Below are 20,832 nucleotides of genomic sequence, written 5' to 3' on the forward strand. Positions count from 1 at the left end.
TGGAATTGAATCTTTGATTCATTTTACCTTGCTTCCAGTATATAATGTTGTCATGCCAGATACAACAGCTTTTTTGCACTTATTTATTTACTCTGTCCTTGTAAGTCTGGGTCCTTCAGAGGTAGGACCATGCCTGTTTTTATATATCTAGATTTTAGTATAATGTCTAGCATATGTCTAAAATTTAATACGTGTGTTGAATCAAATCCTCACAATAGATATAAGACTAAATTTATGAAACTATTATTTAAACATGCATCAAAGGAATTTGCATAGTTTCACAATGGAATATATTTTAAATGATTTTATAAGAAAACATAATAATGCAAACCAGATGCATAGCCCTCTAATTATCTGATGTCATTTGGTAATACATTTTAAACATTTATAGGAATAAATGGACTGAGTGCTTTTTAGGAACCCTCTGTTAACATAAAGCTTTGAATAAAGGGTAAAGAGCAGGAATTTGAGTCAACATTATATATATATATATATATATATATAAAACCAAAATGCAGATATTATATATAACAAATTAGTTAATGGCAGATCAACACAATAATAATCACCTGTGTGATAGGTGGGGTTATAAAATTACAGCCTGGTCACAATCTATAACTGAATAGATGGTCAGTTCAGCTCAACACAAGTTAGATTACCAATGGATAGGCAGGGTCAAAAGATTCCCCAGAAGATAATTTGGAGATCAGTTTAACACTGAAACAAATGATGATAACTTTTTCCAAAATTCTATGCCATTTAAACAGAAATGCTTTTCACCTGGGAAATTTTTAAGGTAGGCATCACCAATCAACCATTAAAAAATAGAATATGATAATGTAAATAAATATCATGGTAGGCGAAAATTGTAACTGTCATGAGCATGAGCCCAGAACTCATTTGCTATGTCAAATACATCAATTTCCAGTCTAATTACCTGGAGCAAATAGTCTAATTTTATGAATTCAAGTCTCTCTATCTTTGAAACAATTAAAACATTTATATAGGTCTTTAAGCCAGGTACAGTTTTATGTGTTTTATATATATTAACTTAAAAAATCTCACATCAAATCCTATGAAGTAGGTGCTATTTTAAAAATGAGGGAGTAGAAACACAGAGAAGGTAAGTATACTGTCCATGGCTACAAAGGTGAGAGTAAAGTCATAATTTAACTCAGATGGTATGACCCCAAAGTAAATGCTATGATTCATTACACTTGCTGTCTCTTAGCAAAAGTGATCATGTGAAAATATCTATCTTTTAGGGTTACTGTGAAAATAAAATAATGTAGGCATAATAAGAGAAGTACTAATGCCTCAGAAAACAAAAGCTCTTATCTATTTATAAGAAATGTGATTTTTCTAAGGAGCCCTCTAAGTTATATTGATTTCAGACTATAAAGACCAAGAACTAAATTATTTCTTCTGTCTTAGATCAAGCATTAGCAAACTATTTTTGCTTTATAAAAGGCTAGATAGCAAATATTTTAGAATTTGCTAGTCATATGGTCTCTGACTACTCAGCTCTTCCTTGTATAAATTTATTTGCATATAATGTACTACTAAACAAATAACATATAGAAATGTAATATATTTGCTAATAATATCACAAAGGTTATTTTTGCTATTTGAGCTAGGTTATATAGCAAAAGTGTATTGAGCTAAGGAAGGGACTCCAGATGGCAATTTGAATCCACAGGAACATATGAAGAAAAATGATAAGTAAAATGGTTTCTATAACAAAAGCTATTGATATATATTCATACTCCTTTTTCAATCAGTTTATTTTAAAAGCATAAAATTATATAAAGTAATAATTATGACCAAGTATTAGTGGATTAGTAACATTTATGGGTGTATTATGTACACCAATAATACCACAGAAAGGGGAAGAAGGGAATGGAGATATAAGCAATAGGTTCATATTTTATTGCAATTAAGTTGGTATTAATCTGAAACTGATTCTGGTAAGATATATATGGCAAGCCTCCCAACAACAATTAAGGAAATAAAAACTAAAGTGAAAAAAGTCACTAAAAATTAAAATATTACACTACAAAATATTAATTTAATGAAAAAAAGCAGTTAAGGAATGATAAACAAAAATACTTGAGACACAGAAAACAAGATGTAAAATGGCAGACATAAAGCCGATTATAGAAAAATGTCAGTAAATTGAATAGATTAAACAATTTAAGTGAAGAGCATGGATTGTCAAACTGGATCAAAAGCATAACCCAACTGCATGTCTATATGCTGTCTACAGAAAAAAACTTTGTCTCTTTTTACTTTTATTTTTATTTTTTTAAGAGACAGGGTCTCTCCTCTCTGTCACCCAGGTTGCAGTGCAGTGGCACAATCATAGCTCACTGCAGCCTTCAACTCCTGGGCTCAATTGTTCCTCCCACCTCAGCTTCCAAAAATGCTGAGATTACAGGCAAGAACCACTGCACCTGAAAACAAACTTTAGATTCAAAGATAAAGATAAATTAGGAGTAAAAGGATAGAAACATTATCATGCAAATAGGATCCACAAGAAAGCTAGACTATCTATACTAATATTGGGCTAGACTTTAAACAAAACATGTTATGAGAGATTGAGAGGGTCAACCCCTCAGGAAGATACAACCATAATAAATACATATCCATCTAATAACAGAAGGGAAAAATACAAGAAGCAAAAACTGAGTCAAAGAATTAGACCATTTAAAAATAGTAGTTGGAAACTTTAATGTCCCAATTTTAATGATGGGCGGAAATAATTAGGCAAAAGTTCAACAAGGAAACATAAGACTTGAACAACACTAGAAACCAACTGGAACCAACAGACATGCCTAGAACGCTATACCCAGCTACGACAGAGTACATATTCTCAAGGGCACCTGGAGCATTCTTGAAGATAGATCATATGATAAGCCATAAAACAAACCTCCATACATTTTAAAGGATATAAAAACATACTAAAAAGTATGATCTCTGACTACAAGGAAGTAAAATTACAAATCAAGAAGAGAAATAAACCTGAAGAACTCAAAAATAAGGGGAAATTAAACAAGTCACTCCTAACTAACAAGCAGGTCCAAGAAGAAATCAAAGGGAAATTGGATAATCCCTTGAGATGAATGAAAATAAAAAGGGAAATAGAGAATAGAAAAAAAATTATTAATAAAACTAAAAGCTGTTTATTTGAAAATGTCAACAAAATTCAAACTTTACCTAGGTTTACCAAAAACAGAGAATATTCAAATTTCTAGAATCACAAATGAAAGAGGGATCATTAGTACTGACCTCACAGAAATAAAAAGGATTATTAAAAAAAAAACGTGAATAGTTGTATGCCAAAATTAGTGCCCACTAAGAAAAGTCTAGGCCCAGATGGCTTCACTGATGAATTTTACCAAGCATTTAAAGAATTAATCACCTATTATTTCAAGAGATAGAAGAGGAGATACATTTCCTCAGTCATCCTGATATCAGAATACAATACAAACACATCATAAGAAAGAAAACTGTAGACCAAAATCTCTTATAAATACAGATGCAAAAATCCCAAGTCAAATACTAGCAAACTTAACCCAACAGTATGATAGTGTGATAGTTTTATTTGTCAACCTGGCTGGAGCAGGGTATGTTCAGATGTCGGGTTAAATATTTCTGGGTAGGTCTATAAGGGTTTTTTGGTTTTTTTTTCAGGATGAAATTCGCATTTGGATTAGTGTACTCATTCAGTAAAGTAAATTGCCCTCCCTAGTGTGTGGGGATGGGTATCATCCAATCTGCTCAGGGCCTATGTAGAATAAAAAAACATAGGAAGAGGAGTTTCCCCCTTTTTTTCCCCTACCTCACCATTTGAACTGGGAAATTTCCTCTTATCTTCTCCTGCACTTGAACGGGCATTTACACCATCAGGTCCTCTTGTTTTCACATCTTTGGACTTGGGCTGAATTATAACATCAGCTTTCCTGGTTCGTCATCTTGCAGATATAAGATCATGGGACTTCTCCACATGGTAATTGCATGAGCCAATTCTTCATAATCTCTCTCTCTCTCTATCATATTTGGTTTTGCTTCTCTGGAAAGCCCTGACTAATTCAACAGCATAATAAAAGAATTACACACCATAACCAAGTGGGATTTATTTCAGCAATGCAAGATTGGTTTAATATCTGAGTTTTAATTACTGTGATACAGCTTATCGATAGAATTTAAAAATCATATAATCACTTCAAAGATGCAGAAAAAACATTTGACAACATTCTTTCATGATAAAAAAATACTCAACAAATTAGTAATAGGAGGTAATTTCCAAACTGATAAAGACCATCTATTAAAAACCCATAGTTAACAATTTTCCTTATTAATAAACAACTAGATCCCCTTCTTCATAATTTCAGGAACAAGACAAGGGTGTCTTCTCTCACCACTTTTATTCAACATTGTACTGGAGGTTCTAGCAGGGCAATTAGGAAAGAAAAAGTAATACAAGACATCCAGATTGGAAAGGAAGATGCAAAATTAACTTTATTCACAGATGACATGATCTTGTATGCAGAAAATTCTGAGAAATACACTAAAAACTGTGAAAATGAATAACATGCTTAGCAAGGAGGTTGTAGGATACAGGGCATACAAAAACCAACTATATTTACACACTTTATGAACAATTGAGAATGAAATTAAGAAAACAATTTCACTTACAATACTATCAAAAAGAATAAAGTACTTTAGAAATAAATTTAATCAAATAGTATAAGACTTGTACATTAAAAGCAGCAAAGTATTGTTGAAAGATATTCAAGGTACACATGTACATATTCCTTAGCTCTATTAATTAAAGGGTCTAAGCCCCAAAACACCCAAATAGTACATAGCAATCCTCGTGCCCATATCTTGGCTTGTAAATACCATTCTTCACCATAAGGAGCCAGTACTCATTGGAAAATTGGCTGATTCCTAGATTGTGACAGGGAAAGTCCAAGATAATACTATAACATCTTATAACTGAAAGTAAGAAGGTGTTCTAAAAATGATGAGGTCATGTCAAAAAAAAAAAAAAACCCAGAGTCAGCTTAAAGGGTTCCTACTGACCAGATCTGGGATTATTAGATCATCAAAACATAAAATAACAATAATGAAATATGACCTATTTAATAATGTAGTGAATTATCAGTCCAATCTAATATAAATAAACAAATAAAAAAGGAGGAGTTAAATAGTTTTTACAGTGGAATTCTGACAAATGAAATAGAAGGAATGATGGATTTAGGGAATCTCCATTTGACAACCATAATAGCAATAATTAATTCAGTTAAGTGAATACTAAAATTAGTGAATGGAAATATGTGAAAAATAAAGTATTTGCATAGTATCAAGGTATTTCCTCACAAAATGTTTATTGATTACAGGAGGGGAAACTTTATAGTGGAGAAGCCTGGCAGACACTATTTTGCACATTGGGTAAGGCTATCAGTACTAGCATTACACAAATCAAAGTCTTATGCTGGGTGGGCATGGTGGCTCATGCCTGTAATCCCAGCACTTTGGGAGACTGAGGCGGGTAGATCACCTGAGATCAGGAGTTTGGGACCAGCCTGGTCAACACGGAGAAACCCCGTCTCTACTAAAAAAAAATAATAATAAAAAAATACAAAAATTAGCCAGGTGTTGTGGTGGGCGCCTGTAGTCCTAGCTACTAGGGAGGTCAGGCAGGAGAATTGCCTGAACCTGGGAGGCAGAGGTTGCAGTGAATCTAGATGGTGCCACTGCACTCCAGCCTGGGAGACAGAGCAAGACTCTGACTCAAACAAACAAAAAAATCTTATGCCATGCAATCAATAAATGTAGTGAGAACACAGCATCATTGCTTTGATTTTCCTGCCAAAACACAATATTAATCCAGTTAGTCTTACATATGAGTGTCACTAAAAAGTCAATAGGTATGTACTTGGATGGCTTTCTATAGATATTTTATAATTTATCATAATTTTCTCGTTCTTGTCCAGTGTTCTTTTGGAATAAACGGTTTAAAAAAACATATTAATTTGTTTATATTTTTAATTTTACTGTTATTCTCATTATGGTTTAGAAATCATATCATCTATTGCTATTCAATTAATAGAATTTCCTTCAAATGTCCACAGTATACTTGACTTACAAATTCTTAATACTTTAAGCTCTTTATCATGGCATAAACAAAATGTAGAATGCTGTTTTGTATTCTAGCTTTAATGTGTCTCTACCCAGCTACCTTCACCCAACACCCTTACCCACACACACACCCATCCTCCTGCTGCTCTGGTTTATAGGTTTATTTATTTCTTTATTTTGCAATTTGTTTTCTCCAGTAATTGAGGGTATTGTTTTGTTCTTTTCTAATTTATAATGTTTTGATTGAGAATCTACTATCAAAAACAATAAACGTTCTCGCTAAAGTTTGTTTAAAAATTTATATTCTTTATGTACTAAGATTTGATACACACACACAAACACACACACACATTCCTTCAGACTTGAACACCAAAGTTCACATTTTCTATACCCTTTGTAGTTATTTTGGTTTGACACGCTAATTCCTGTAGAGGTATATTTAAATACTACTTCACTCTGATTATATATTTATCTGTTCCTTCTTACAATTTGTATCAAGTTGCTTTACATATTTTGATTTTACTGTTTGATGCATTTAAGTGAATTAAATGAAGATACATACGCACAATATTATATATTGGATATTATATATATTATATATATTTTTCCCTCCTCTTCCTTTACTTATGTGTCCTTTCTCTTTTCTCCCTGTTCTGAGTAGCACTGTGGGTGTTACAGCACATTTTAAAGGCAGAGGCAGGTAAGGGTGAAAGAAGTCCAGATTAGGGAAAATTATAAGTGAACTGCTTAATATGCATCTTGCTTCTCTAAGCACTATATATATATATATATTTTTTTTTAATTAGTCTGTCTTGACCAGTTCATTAGATGGTAGGTACATGACAAAAACAAGAAAAACAGCAGGACAAAAGGCCTTCTTAGAAAAATGAGATACGTAGATGAATCGCTGCATCTACGATTTTCTTGGTTTCTGTCTGTATTTTTTTTTTCTTGCAGTGTGGAGGGATGGGGTAAGGGTTGAGAGGCTCAAGCAAAAGAAGACTATGAATCTTCTAGTACCACCCACTCCACACCAGAGGGAAGGACAGAGCCAGGCTAACTGTCCACCTCAGGGTCACATTTACTAAACCCTTTGATTTAGGATGAAATATGTATGGCTACCATGAGTTTCAGCATATAAATTCAGGTATTCTCCTGCCCAGATGTTCAACAATCTCTGACAACCAGATACTTACTGGTATCTCAGGATTTATGACAGAAAAGTTCATACAAATGTCCATGGAAAATGTCCACATGCAGCTTAGCCAAAAAGGAGAAGAATGTAGTTATTCACAGCCCAGGCTTTAGAACCAGGCATATCTGTGAGGAGATCCTAGCTCTGCTACTTACCAGCATGCACTCTTGAGCAAGTTACTTAATCATTTTGAAACAAAATGTCCTTATTCATAAAAGAGTGTCATAACATGTATCTTAATTTGCTCTTATAAAAATTAAGTTAGATAATTTATATAGGGTTCTTTCTATAATGCCTAGCACATGGCAAGGAATCAATGAATATTTAGTCATATTAGCTACATTGTTTAGTTAGTTACAAAATAAATAGAGGCTAAATTCTAGGTGGGGACCAAACCGCAACATGGCATAATTCCAACAAGCGTAAGATTTCCTCCAACAGAAGTTCATAAATAATCTTGATCTACTGACTTTCTTAATCTCAGCAGCCTGTGGATTATTCTCTGTATTGCTATGGCTTCCTTTTTTCTAACTCAGTTTTTAGTGTCAGCAATAACACCCCAGGCTGTCTACTGAGCTTCATCACCATGCTATAGTGTGACAAAGTATATTCACTTCTATCGTAGAGTCAGAGGAAAAGCTTCTCCTTCACCCTCTGAAGGTTTACTGAAAATGAACTGACAGAAGGAAGATTCCTAGAAGGAAACACATACAAAATTTATTTAATGTTCATAAACATGGGAGAATTGCAGGAGAATGATTGCTGAATAACCCTGTGAGGTCTAGATGCTTATATATGTATCCTACTTTATAGGGGAAGGGGAAATGGGGGTTGTAGGACTAAATGATTTGCAGGAGAAAAGAATGAGCCCACACAAGGATTACCTAGGACAGTGTTTCTCTGAGCTCTGGGGAAGGTGATAGGAAGGTGAGGGGTGAAACTTCACCTTAAATAAGGGTTGTATTATGTGCAGATAGAGCTGCCTTCAGAATAATACATAAAAAATCTGTCTGGGTGTGATGAGAACTCCCAGTCTGTTCTCTTCTCAGATGGTTAAACTTTCCTGGTTATTTGATGAGATTCCTAGGGAAGGGGACTTCAGACAATTGTATTTTTTTTTTTAAGAATTTTTCTTCATCAGAGAAACAAATTCCAGAGAGTTACTCCCAGTGCTTCATGAAAGAAAGAGGATTGAAGAGACAGGGGAAGATCAGATGAGAGAACTTGTTTCTTTCTGGAGGACCTTCAGCTTTCTTTAACTTGAAGCACTCAGCATGCCAAAGTGCTATATTTTGGGATATAATTTTTTATTTTACTTTAAGTTCTGGGATACATGTGCAGAACGTGCAGGTTTGTTAACATAGGTATATGTGCCATGGTGGTTTGCTGCACCTATCAACCTGTCATCTAGGTTTTAAGCCCTGCATGCATTAGGTATTTGTCCTAATGCTCTCCCTCCCCTTGCTCCCGACCCACTGACAGGCCCCAGTGTGTGATGTTCCCCTCCCTGTGTCCATGTGTTCCATTGTTCAACTCCCACTTAAGAGTGAGAACATGCAGTGTTTGGTTTTCTGATCCTGTGTTAGTTTGCTGAGGATAATGATTTCCAGCTTCATCCATGTCCCTACAGAGGACATGAATTCATTCTTTTTTATGGCTGCATAGTATTCCATGGTGTGTATGTGCCACATTTTCCTATCCAGTCTATCATTGATGGGCATTTGGGTTGGCTCCAAGTCTTTGCTATTGTAAACAGTGCTGCAATAAACATTCGTGTGCATGTGTCTTTATAGTAGAATGATTTATAATCCGTTAGGTACATACCCAGTAATGGGATTGCTAGGTCAAATGGGATTTCTGGTTCTAGATCCTTGAGGAATTGCCACATTGTCTTCCGCAATGGTTGAACTAATTTACACTCCCACCAGCAGTGTAAAAGTGTTCCTATTTTTTCTGCATCCTCTCCAGCATCTGTTGTTTCCAGACTTTTTAATGATAGCCATTCTAAATGGCATTAGATGGTATCTCATTGTGGTTTTGATTTGCATTTCCCTAATAACCAGTGAGGATGAGCTTTTTTTCATATGTTTGTTGGCCACATAAATGTCTTCTTTTGAGAAGTGTCTGTTCATATCCTTTGCCCACTTTTTGATGGGGTTGTTTGTTTTTTTCTTGTAAATTTGTTTAAGTTCTTTGCAGATTCTGGATATTAGCCCTTTGTCAGATGGATAGATTGCAAAAATTTTCTCCCATTCTGCAGGTTGCCTGTTCACTCTGATGATAGTTTCTTTTGCTGAGCAGAAGCTCTTTAGTTTAATTATATCCCATTTGTCAATTCTGGCTTTTGTTGCAATTGCTTTTGGTGTTTTAGTCATGAAGTCTTTGCTCATGCCTATGTTCTGAATGATATTGCCTAGGTTTTCTTCTAGGGTTTTTATGGTTTTAGGTTTTACGTTTAAGTCTTTAATCCATCTTGAGTTAATTTTTGTGTAAGGTGTAAGGAAGGGGTCCAATTTCTATTTTCTGCACATGTCTAGCCAGTTTTCCCAGCACCATTTATTAAATAGGGAATCCTTTCCCCATTGCTTGTTTTTGTCAGGTTTGTTGAAGATCAGATGGTTGTAGGTGTGTGGTGTTATTTCTGAGGCCTCTGTTCTGATGCCCCAGAAATAACACCACACATCTACAACCCTCTGGGATATAATTTTCTGTGCCCCAACACTACCAAGATATGTTTGTACCTTTGTTTACATTCTAGTATTTTTTTTTTAAATTCTATTTAATTTCATCATGTATTAGTCTGTTTTTGCACTGCTGATAAAGACACACCTGAGACTGGGCAATTTACAAAAGAAAGAGGTTTAATTGGACTTACAGTTCCACGTTGCTGGGGAAGCCTCACAATCATGGTGGAAGGCAAGGAGGAGCAAGTCACCTCTTAGATGGATGACAGCAAGCAAAGAGAGAGAGCTGGGGCAGAGGATCTCCTCTTTTGAAAACTATCAGATCTCGTGAGACTTATTCACTATCATGAGAACAGATTGGGAAAGACTTGCCCCCATGATTCATTTACCTTCTACTGGGTCCCTCTCACAACATGTGGGAATTCAAGATGTGGTTTGGGTGGGGACATAGCCAACCCATATCACGTCAGAAATAGTTAAATAATTTAAAAATACATATTATGTTTTTCAAGAAATTTGGGTGGAATGTAGTAGAAATTGGCCAATAAAACAATATTTATCTGTCGACGTAAGCAAGTTGCTAACAATTTTCATATAACTAAAAAAAAAAAATTGTAACTGGGTCATGAAATGTTTTAATGGGATACCAATGCTTCTACTCACACTTGCCTGTTTATGTAATACTAAACCTAGCTACAAAAGGAAAAATAAAGTGCTGATATAAATAGAGAAAACTCGATAATGACAATCATTCAATTCTTAGCTTTGCTGCTAAAATAAAATTAAGAAAAAATTTACATTAAAGTTGTGTTTACTAAGGTAGACCCTTACTGGTCATTATTATGCAAAACAGGATTTCTCAGCCTTGGCTCTATGGACATTTGGAGCTGAATAATTCTTTGTCATGGGGCCTATCATATGCACTATAGGATATTTAGCAATATCTCTGACCTCTATTCACCAGATGTCAGTAGTACCCCACCCAGGTGTGACAACCAAAAATGTGTCCAGTCATTTCCATGTCCCCTTGGGTGGGGGAGAGTGGCTTGCTCCTGGTTAAGAAGAACTGGTGTAAACTAAAGGATGTTCAAAAGCAGGGAAGACACCTTTTGTCTTTATTTTTCATTTAATTTATATTTTTAAACTTTTGCTATTAATGCAAAGTAATGCACTATTGGAGGCTCTCTGTGCTATGCCCAATGCACATCTTAAAAGTTGTTGGTCAAATTTAGCCTGCTCTTGATGCAGGATTTTTCTGTCGTTTTGCCAGCTGGGGACCTCTGGCTGGCAACACCCTAGCCTGGGCCTTGCTCAGGCATGCTACCTGCCTCAAGAGGCAGCCAACCCACTCAGCCAACCTGGGTAATGCCTGCTTTGTGCACCAGTGCAGCCTGTGGCTGGGCCAGGCATGCCCCAGGCTGCCTGTGTTATAGCTCATACCTGCATTCAGCAGTTCCCAAATCCTTGTCTGACATCCGAGAAGAATGAGGATACACTGACAATTGAAGGGTGAGGAGGGCAAAGAAGAATTTTATTGAGCGATGAAACAGTTCTCAGTGGAGAGGAGATGCAGGGCTGGTCGCCTACCCAAAGTTGGGTGGTTTCTCTTCCAATATGGCTGAGCCCGGGGCTTTTATGGGCTCAGAATAGGAAAGTGCATGCTAATTGGTTTGTGACTATGCAAAAAAAGTTAAAACAAAGGCATCACTCAAAGATGGGTGGGCACAACAGGATAAAAAACCAATTAGGGAAGAGTAGGTATATGTAAAATATGTGAAGGGTGGGGATCAATTAGAGGAAAGTGCACCAAACAGGAAGAGAGTTTCTCAATCCAGTCCATGGATTTACCTGGGACTTGTAGTTAGGCTTTAAACTGTCTTTGGCTTGAGTATGGGGTTTCACCAGGGACCCACCCCTGTCTGCCTAGGCATTTGTCTGCTTCCTACTACTCTTACTCCCTTTGGCTCATATTTTATTATATTAAAAAAAGTTGGACAAAGCAATGATAGACTGGATAAGGAAAATGTGGCATACATACACCACTTAATTCTATGCAGTCATAAAAAAGAATGAGATCATGTCCTTTGCAGGGACATGAATGAAGCTGGAAGTCATCATTCTCAGCAAACTAGCACAGGAGCAGAAAACCAAACACTGCATGTTTTTACTCATAAGTGGGAGTTGAACAGTGAGAACACATGGACACAGGAAAGGGAACAACACCGTGGCCTGTCAGGGAATGGAAGACAAAGGAAAGGAGAGCATTAGGACAAATACCTAATGCATGTGGGGCTTACAACCCAGATGATGGGTTGAAAGGTGCAGCAAACCACCATGACACATGTATACCTTTGTAACAAACCTGCACATTCTGCACATGTATCCTGGAACTTAAAGTAAAAACAAAAAATGTTGGACAAGATTTTCATCCAGTTGCACCTGACTTCTGAAACTAATCCTAAATGTCCTCTGAATGTATTATTGAAAGATTGTTTTCTTCTCATTTTCTTTTTTTGTTCCCCAGCACATCCAGCATGCAGAAACAGAAGATTGTTTTCATTACCATTTATTTTTTTATGTGATACAAGTAGACTGCTCCAGACCTTGCAAGGTCTGATTTGAATTTTTCAGAGCTTTCCTTTGCTGCTAATGGAATACCCCCTTTGTATGCCCAAAACATTTTTCTTTGTTTCTCTTGAGCATGGATGCTATATAGAATCAACAGCATTGATCCAGTAGAAAGGGGCTTTTTGAGCAACATTAAAAATAGAAATGAAAATTGCAAGATTTTCTTTGGTTGCAATCCATTCCTTTATTTACATGGCACAAACATCACTGCTTTTCTGTACCAATGTCATAGAAGCCTAGCTCTGAAGGTCTCCTTGGAGTCATTTAGCATTTCCTTTAGGTCCAGGCCACTGCGAATTATATTTTGTAAAGAAGGATAGAAATTTTTCTTTTAAACTCTACTAAAATAATCCAATAGTAGTTGAACAAGCTTCAAGTTTGTGCAACTTATGTGATCAGAATGAGTTCCAATTTAGCTTAAAAGTTCATCTCAATTCCAGGAGAATTAAGAGCTCACATGGGAGGGGTGATTGATGACTAGCAGGACAGCTTGAGAAGCTCACTTCTAATGAAATGGTGAAACTTGATTTTTTTAAAAACTAAATCCTCTAGAAATACTGCTAAGGACGTACTACAAATGGGAAAACATGTATTCAGAAAAAATCTGTAAAAATTCAAAACTCTAACTTGAATAAATTAATTTGAAGTTAAACGCTAAAAAGAAAAAAAAAACACATGACTCAATGAATTTTTGAAAATGATAGGGAAATCAGCTGACAGTTTCTGAAGTTTAACAGCCAGATGTGATGAGGGAGAGACAAAGACAGCCCTGCTCAAAACAAGGGATCATCCCAGGGTGACTGGGTGACTGAATATACACAAACCTGAGTATGCGTAAGGTGCAACATCAGAGGTTACCAATATTCATATGTATGTTGGAGAGAGATATGTATTTTTAGCATCCACTAAAAATCATACACTCAGCTATTGTAATAAGAAAATAATAGTAATATGGTCTTAGGGGGAAGAAAGTACCCAGTGTGTATATATAAGATGCAGAGATACAGGAAGTGATGGAGATAGTTCAGCAAAACCTGAGACTTGTCAAAAGGGTGGGTTATTACAATAATATAACCCTTTCTGTATCGCAGTCTGGTAAGAGCTGGGGACGTACAGGTTGAATAAGTCATATAACCACTTTGCACAACCGCAAGAACTCGGAAAGCCCCTTTTGTCATGAACTCTGAAGTTGCTTCTATGTAAGCATGCTTAAATCATAACAATAACAGCAAGAGAAACCCCCACAGCAACACCCAGCGCTTTTGGTTTATTCATCCCATTCAACTCTTGGCAAGAAGTATCAAAATTATTCACTGGAAAAACTGCATATTCATCACTGGGGTCTGAGTCTCTCCATCTTTGATGATTTAAATCCTTGGGGGAAAAAAGTAAAACTTCAGTTCTTATCCCATTCTCTGCCTGACATACATTCTGCATTGCTATTTCCTTTCTCCATATTATCTTTTCAAAACCACTTGAGTCTCTGCTCTTCCATGGACACATCTCCCAAACACAAGGTTCCATTATATCTCTGAACAACCCCATCAGTTCTTTCTTTGTTTAACATACACTTCAGGAAGTTTTAACATTCTATTTTGCATGCACGCTAATTAGAATAATTTTTGTCCACCCAGCATTTTAAAAGACTTCTCAATGCCTGAAAGTCATTTTCCTCATCATCGTTATCTGGCAAAGACACATAGCAGTTGACCAATAAACATAGACCAACTTCATTATCAGAAAAATATCTTTGCCCTTTTTTATGCATTCAAATTTTATTAGCAATTGTAGTTTTAGCTGAACAGTGCACATGTAGGAAAAATCTATACTTTAACAATATTCACTACCTAATTAGAATGCCTCCTCACTCCAACCAGTGGCATAAATGTCATATCTTCATATTTAATATCCCTATTTATTTTCTATGTGTGCACATACATAATTTTTCAAATAAATTTGATCTATCTCATGGTGCAAAGTGTAACTATTTCTAATTAGTTTGATCAAAGATACCATAGTCAGTGCTGAGTAATGGAAATTATGCCAATAAAAATTCTATTGCTTCTGACAAGGGGAAAAATGACCATACATTGATTCAGCCCTCCCAGCCTTCCAGAAAAACATTTACATGTGATGTATTTATAAGGGCACATAAATGTCTATATAGTCACAGTTTGTAATATTCCTAAAGGCCCTGCAGCAGAAGCAGCAGGAGAGGAAGCTATTTCTGCTGACTCTTTTATTATCTGTGCCATTTTCCACTCTAGACTATCGCAACTTTAACTCTTGTACTCTCTGTAAGGTTGGATGGGGCAAACAAAGAAATGGACTGACCATAAGGAGATCCAGTATTGCTCTCTTATGTTATGTTGCATTCTGGAGATCTTGATGTCTGAAAAAAAAATAGAATATCTTTGCCAAATAATGGCTTATGAGTATTTGTTGAGGGAAGGAAGTAAACTAACATGATTATTAAGTATATAACATTTGTGGGAAAGTCAGTGGAAATGAGCTGAAGTCAAGTATCTAGGTTCAGATCAAGAAATGACTGATACTTCCAGAGTATCAGAGACTGGGAACAAAGAAATTTTAAAAGGGAATACCTACAGCAGCTAGGGAGCAGAAATATATATAGTTACTGCATAAGATGCATTTTGGAGATCAATAATAAGAGACAGTCTAAACAAACAGGTTCTGGGAGGGATTGAGGTTTCACCAGCCTTGGCAGTTACCTTTGCAGCCAGAACTATCTGAGTTCAAATCCTTGTATTAGGTATCATACAATTTTCATCAGGTGTGTCAGGTGTGCTGAATGTTAGTTTCTTCATCTAGAAAATATGTCAACCAAAGTACTAGGCATATGAGAGATGCCTCATAAATGAAAGATTTTTTGTCTTCTTTCCCCTTATATTTACTAATTTTTTATTCAATAAATAATGAGGACAAACTGATTTCAATGAGATGGGAAACAGACATCTACACTTCCAATGTAATCCCTTTTTATATAAAGCTTGTAGTCTGATGAATAAGTTAGAAACTGATAATATAATTATCAAGTAAATATTAAGTTGCAATTCTTATATCATGTATTAAAGGAAAAAAACAGAGTGGTGTACCAGGGACCTAAGTATGAGTTTTCACAGAAGACTTCCTTGTAGCATTGGCATTTATGGCAAGATAAGAAGCAGAAATAAGACTAAGCAAGGGAAGAACCTTCCAAAGTAGAAACCAGAGCCTATGTGAAAGCCTAGAATCCTAAAGCATTTTGGCAGGTCTTAGGAACAGATAAAAGGTCAGGATGGATGTAGCATAAAAAGCGAAAGTGCAAACAGCATGAGATAAGGCAAAAATGGTAGGCAGATTATGCATGTATTAATTGCATGACTTTTAATAATCACATGTAAAACTATGAGATTTTATTCTTACTGTAGTCTGAAGACTCTAAAAGTAACTAAATGAGAGAGTAATGTGATCAAGCTTTTATTTAAAAAGTACATTATTCTAGCTATCTGGTAGATAATCATAAAAGCACAAATTAATATGTGGGGACAATTTTTAGAAGCCTTTTCTTATATTTGAGGTGAAAGTTGATGACAGTTTGGAATGAAATGACAGTAAGAGACAAAAATTTCAGTAATAATTTTGATACGTAAGAGACTTGAAAAAATTGTGTTTGATTGAATATTGGGATTACAATGGGGAGAAGGTGGAAATAACATCCATAGATAATTTTCAACAAGTTATTACTGTGAAGAAAGCCAAGAAGTAGATCATAGCTTAAAGGAAATGCCGGGACTAAGGAGTCTTGTTGTTACTGTTTTAGTTGTGGTTTCCAACTTGGAAGCCTTAAGGCATGCCTATGGGCTGATAGATACAGAGGTGTATATTCAATATGCAGAAGAGAAAAAGGAACACTTGAAAAAAAGAAAGTCTTTAAAAAAGTGGGATGGGCATCCAAACACCAGAAGGTGTTCCAGCTTATTCACTTCAACAGGAGGGGAACTAGATAGGAAGAGTGAAGATGAACATCAGGCGGACATCCAGCAGTGTGAAGATGAGACAACTCCTGAATTAGCTGAGAGTAGAGGGCAAAGGATGGGGTTTAAGTAGTTGGAAGAATGAGACAAAACATGAATGGTTTAAGATTATAGGAAAACAAACCTTCTAGAGAAGTGAAATGATATTTCCAAGCAACATTGTTACTACATTCAATTTTCAGTGATGAATTTAAATTGGGACCAGTCTTTATGGGTTTAACTAGGGTTAGAATTTGCCAGGAGATTTTTTTGTTTGTTTTCCATGGACTTAAGGATATTTACAATGAGGTGATAAATATGGTGGACTGGGGAACCTAAGCCAGATAAAGAGGGTGGCAAAGACATGAGAGGGATAATAGAATAAAAAGTTTTATGAGTAAAGTTTATGATTCTCAATAAGCTCAAGAAAATGTTAGAGTGGGAGATGTGCAGCAATAGGCCGTGAGATTGGGTGGAAATATCCAGATAGCAAAAATTGCATATTTCCTGCTAATGACATAGTCAAGAATGTGACAGAGTAGGGTAGAGGAAATATTATTGGATGAGAAGTCATGTAATTGGAAGGCCATGGATTAAAATATAAGAAAATCAACACACGACATATGAAGTCTAAGGAGTTTTTACAGTAGATAAGCAATGGAAGACATCAGTTACCAATAAACTTATAAGGAAGGACATGGGATGGCCATTTAACTTGGCCTGGAAAAAAAATAGTTCTCCAATATACTACCTAAGTCAATGGATATACCGCTATACCTCAGTTACTTAAATTGATCAATCTATGAAAAACCACACATTATTCATGGGCTATTTGCTTCTTAAAAACCATGCACCCTAATCTACTTCATGTTACAATGGAAAGACTAATACAGAAAAAGAAAATGTTTCCCAAAGTTACATCTTAATTTTTTTTTTTTTGTAGTCAGCTATTAGGTTCTTAAGATATTTAGAACACCAATTTGTGAGGATAAATTCCATTTGTCAGGGCAAACACAGATAGCAGGTAGCCCTGAAGCTGAGGAATAGCTTTGATTTTTGGTAAAATTTGTGAGTCCACAGCTTTCTGATCAATCTTGCGCTGCTCCATAATCTCGTATTTCTCTTTTTCTGTGTCGAAGGTCTCACCTTCCTGGTGTCTGGGCTTCCGCAGCTGCTTCTTGAAGTAAGCATCAGTAAGATGTTTTGGGATTTTTACATTGCTGATATTGATTTTGGTTGAGGTGGCAATGACAAATTTCTGGTGTGTTCTTCGTAGAGGAACTCGATTGAGGACCAGAGGTCCAGTTACAAGTAACAAGCCACTAGCCAGCTGCTTCAGGAAAACCACCCTCTTGCCCCTGTGGCGTCCAGTGAGGATGATCAGAATGGTCTCAGGGGTAATGCTGGCTCGCAGTTTTCTCACGTGCTGACTGAAGGGTTTTTTGCCGTGGCTCAACAGCTTTCAAGGCACATCTTCAGTAGGATAATATCTAGGCATTTTGTGAAGTTTAACCACCTGGGTACCACCGTTCTTGTCACTACCAACTGGTTTTGTAACAGTTGCAAGAACCTTCTCCTTCTTTTTCTTTTCAACCTTGGATTTAGCGGCTGAGTACTTCCTCTTGTACATGGCCTTTCTGGAATACATGGCAGATGGGGAATACCTGCCAATTCCTCTGACAAGGACAGGGTTGCAGCTACAATGGGGCTTCCCCTTCTTGGGCTTTTTAGCCTTGAGGTTACCCTTCTTCACCTTGCCACCAGCATCAGCCTTCTTGGCTTCGGGTTTCTTCTCTTTAGTATCTGGCTTCTCAACTTTTTCACCCGCCATCTTGCAAGATGGGAAAGCACATCTTAAATTTTTAGGAAACTTAGGTCTAAAACTCAGTCAAGCTTTCTTTCTATACCGTCAAAGCATTATTTCCCAATCTCACAGTGCAAATATTTGGGGTTTTCAAAGTGGGCCAATAAATATTACTTCTCTGTCTCTCTCCAGTCCTGAATAAGTTGGGAAAAAGAACAAATAGTAATGCAGATATGAAAAAATCATTTCATTACTTATAAAATCTAAATTATAGCAGCTTAGTCCCCAAAACTGAGCACACTCAGTATATTTATCCCAGATTTAAAAACTGCTAAGTGATAAGTCATTCACCTGAAAGAGTTGATGGAAAAAAGAGAAGCCAGAAGTGTTAAACTAATTAACATCCCTTGACACGTAAAGAGCTATCAGGAGTAGAGGATTAGTATCTCCAAATACCAAAGACATCGCTATCAGTAATGGGGTAATAAACAGAGGGAACTTCTCAAATTTGTAAATAACATTAATAATATTGGCAATTCAAATAGGAAACACCAAAAAGTAAATAATAAAAAGGTACTTTAAAGAGGTGTAAATGACTTCCAGAATCATAACCAAGTCAGAAGAGTATGCAATTCTGAAGGTGAGTGAACGGTTTAAGAAGACTAGAAGGCAGGGGGAGAATCGCAGAGACGCAAAAATGCCAGTGCCCATTTCTCTGCTATACAAGAGATTGAATACATTAGGCAAAACTCTTTTTTGAGTATTGCAACTGTAATCTTGAAAATATTCCTTTTGATAAGATGGATGCTACCTTCAATTTTAGCCATTGAATAACAAATCCATCTTTTAATTTTATGCTCATCATATATGATATTACATCTTATATAGTTATGATTATAGAGAGAGATTGTGCAGGATATGTTGGCTCAAGAATTTCCCCCTTCTTTTATTTCCTATACGAGATCAATAAATGAGCACTTTATAGAAGCACATTCATTTATGGGCTTGGTTGATTTGGGTCAACTCTAATAGGGAGAAAAACTTTCACTAAACTCTCAAAAAATATATTTCTGCCTGAGAACTAAGCCCCAAGCTAGCCTTTCTGGCCATACCTGAATAACATATACAATATTTCTATTTTAAATTTCATCATGAAATGGAATATTTACTCCACACCATCTTACATTGAAAGCACAGACCAACTTTTTGCAGCATTAATCAATTCAATGCAGAGAATGAAGATTCAGGAACTCCAGGATCCTTATCTTACCATAGTAATTTTAATCCCATCTCCCTACTTCTTAATGGGAATGATCCACCTTGGAATCCCTTTGGCTCCTTCTTTTTCCCTATTGTCAGAATATCCTCTTTTTTTCCTCAAGATATTTTTCTTCTTTCGCTTCCAAAAACAAAATATAGTATGTGACTTGAGGGAGGAATTTTCAGAGAGTGTGAGGCATACTGTCAATTCTATTTTTGTATACCCCAAGATGAAAGAAATCAGAAGCACATGTTGTCTCTAAGAAACTTCTCAGGCTGGTACTGATACACAGCAGTTGCATTTTTTGCTAGGTATAATTTGTTTGTATTTCCCTATGAAATCCAGTTTAAATTAAAACAATGTGCTCCCTTATGAAGAAAAATCAATCAGAAACAAGCCGCTTTCAAAGTAGTAAGGAAAGTAGAATGGAAGATTGCATCCACATTGCTTTGCTTGATGGGCCAAACTTTCACAAGTTTCTGGTCATTCTTTTTACTTTTCTCCCATTGGATACATCTGAGAATTTAAGGGAAATAATAACATGATCAGAAGCTCCAACTTGCTCTGGGGCAGAAAATCAAAGCCCTATATACCATTGAAAAATCCCATTTGGTTAATGATTAGGGAGATATCCAAGATTTGTGTACAGGCTGCATAGCAGAGTCAGAGTAGCATGAAGAGACTAAAGGTCTGCAAGTGCTCAGGATCAAAGAAATAAGAACACCCCGCTTACCCTTGCCATGTAATAGAGTGTGTCCTCCAGAAATACACCATGGCTATCTCAGATGCCATGTAGCCACATGGAAAGCAGTAGTGAGGATTTATGGTTTAAGTAAATTACTTTCAGAAGTCGTATTTCCAAGCGATTAGTGTGGAACAAATAGTCTGAAAAATCTGGGGACAGAATACTTATTTCTGTAAGCAAGTCAATGGGATAAGAGACAGTGTAGCAACTTCACCTCTCAAAATCACTATTTTGCATTTGAGCTATGGTACTATAGTACAAATATCATGCTCATCACAGTTAGCAATTAGATGAGTAAACATGACCAAGCTAAAAGCAACACTCTATTTTTTCTTCTTACCAGAGAAGACAC

General features: G+C 36.0%; 1 pseudogene across 1 annotated transcript; it reads right to left on the bottom strand.

Moving 5' to 3' along the window:
• Window positions 1-17,637: 17,637 nt before the first annotated feature.
• LOC100599483 lies at window positions 17,638-18,502 on the bottom strand (annotated as a pseudogene). Its single transcript, XR_122023.3, has one exon. The product of XR_122023.3 is annotated as a 60S ribosomal protein L6 pseudogene (transcript).
• Window positions 18,503-20,832: the final 2,330 nt, after the last annotated feature.

The sequence above is a fragment of the Nomascus leucogenys genome, chromosome 14 (genome assembly GCF_006542625.1).
Source record: "Nomascus leucogenys isolate Asia chromosome 14, Asia_NLE_v1, whole genome shotgun sequence".
Taxonomy (NCBI): Eukaryota; Metazoa; Chordata; class Mammalia; order Primates; family Hylobatidae; genus Nomascus; species Nomascus leucogenys.